A 1,914-nucleotide genomic window follows, 5' to 3' on the forward strand; every position below is an offset into this window, starting at 1 on the left:
AACACTTATCAAAAAGAGCTCTCATGTTACCTTCATCTATCTCTTCGGATGCATATCTACGTATATACACGAGAGAAAAGAAAAAGAGAAAAGTTATATTAGCATCTACAAAAGAACAAATTAGCTTATAAGACACAAATAAATATATTTAAAGTTCAAAAAAACTCTCATGTTTTTCAAGTAGAATTTAAAAATGTAATCTAAAAGGAAATATTTAACTAGAAAATAACAAATAACTAAAAAATACCAAAGTAAAACTAGGAATCTAATACAATATGAACCAATATGGAAATCAATATCATCCCAAGGTCTCTCATGGATCAATTCAATGTGGATAAGCTAAAGTTTCAAGGTAGAGTTGTTCGATGATGTGCAAATATCATTTATGTCCTCAAGTGGTATCTCAACCTACAACATGGACCGATGGCCATGGGCGATATACTCTACATCTCTTAATGGCTCTATCTAAGATGACTCCTTATGGTCAAACCACAAGCTAATCTAGAGTAGGCTTTGAAGTTTCAAATATAATTATAGTTATAAAAATGTGCATAAGGACAAAAGTCTATAAAAGTGTACAACCATAAATCCATAAGATATCCCCCCCCCCCCTCTTGAACTATAAGAGATCTCCATGTCAACATAGTTGTTAAAGGAAAAGTCTAAGGCAACCCTAATATTCTAGAAAGTCAAATCACCCTAAATAGTGCTCCAAATCTCTCTTGGAACACACAATGAAAGCACCCTCTAATCTCATAATATTGAAAAAATATGTATCTGTTATACCTTGCTTATCTACCTTTTTTTTTCCTTCTATATATTCTCTTACACTCGAGTTGTTATTCCTTTACTTAATTGTCAATGTTTTTTATTAGCTATAAGCACCACCATTGCCAACTTTTTCTCTAACTCCACCAAGCACACAAGGACTTTAGCAAGTGAGTCCTTTAAACCCACATTCTCTGCTTCCACCTTGCAAACTCATACACAAAGTCCATGAGCTTTGACTCTTAGATCGACTTAAGCAATATTACCAAAACTCCTACAAATCTTTAAATATTTCTTGTTATTAAGCAAGCTCAAGTCTTGCCTTAAATACTGCCATTGCAATGCAAATAAGATAGTGAATAATACTAAAAAACACTCCACTTGAAACTTTTATAAGTACTTATGTGAACCAACCTTAAATCGAATGAGCGTCTTGAACAACATATATACTTGACAATAATAATATTTACTTGTTTTCGAGACACTATTTTTAAAAATAGTAATAGTAAATATTTAAAAGTAAATAACAATTATTCAAAAAATTACAACCATGGATATGTAACTACAATGGAGGCAAGATTGAGAGTTGAAGGTTGGCAAATCTCTCTCTCTCTCTCTCTCTCTCTCTCTCTCTCTCTCTCTCTCTCTCTCAAGATCATATAAAGATATATATACACATGTATCGCTTATTGTACAATTTAAAATTTTGACGTTTATTAAATGATAGTATAGAGATGAATCATCATTCTTTTCTCCATTGTTGATTAACAATACATCGATATGACTTGTTTCTTGTGTTTTAAAGAAAAAAGAAGCTCCAAAAAAAGTAACAAATTTACATGTCCACTATCCTATTACGACAACAACGGAAGAGAAAAAAATAGAGATATTTATTGATGATGGAGTGAAGGATAATAATTAAGTCCAGATCATCCTATTACAACAATGAAAGAGAAAAAACAGAGATATTTAATGGAGTGGAGGATAATGATTACATCCAAAATAAGGACCAATTTACATGTGACCCTCTCATGGATGGCAAATTCCAAATTTAATAAATAATTAAATATGCAAAATAATAGAGAAAGACTGGAATTAATGGCTAGAAATATTTACGAAACAAAACATCATCATCACTCTTATGGC

Source organism: Lygodium microphyllum, chromosome 23 (genome assembly GCF_053477565.2).
Source record: "Lygodium microphyllum isolate KBCC chromosome 23, Lygodium_microphyllum_v1.1.10, whole genome shotgun sequence".
Taxonomy (NCBI): Eukaryota; Viridiplantae; Streptophyta; class Polypodiopsida; order Schizaeales; family Lygodiaceae; genus Lygodium; species Lygodium microphyllum.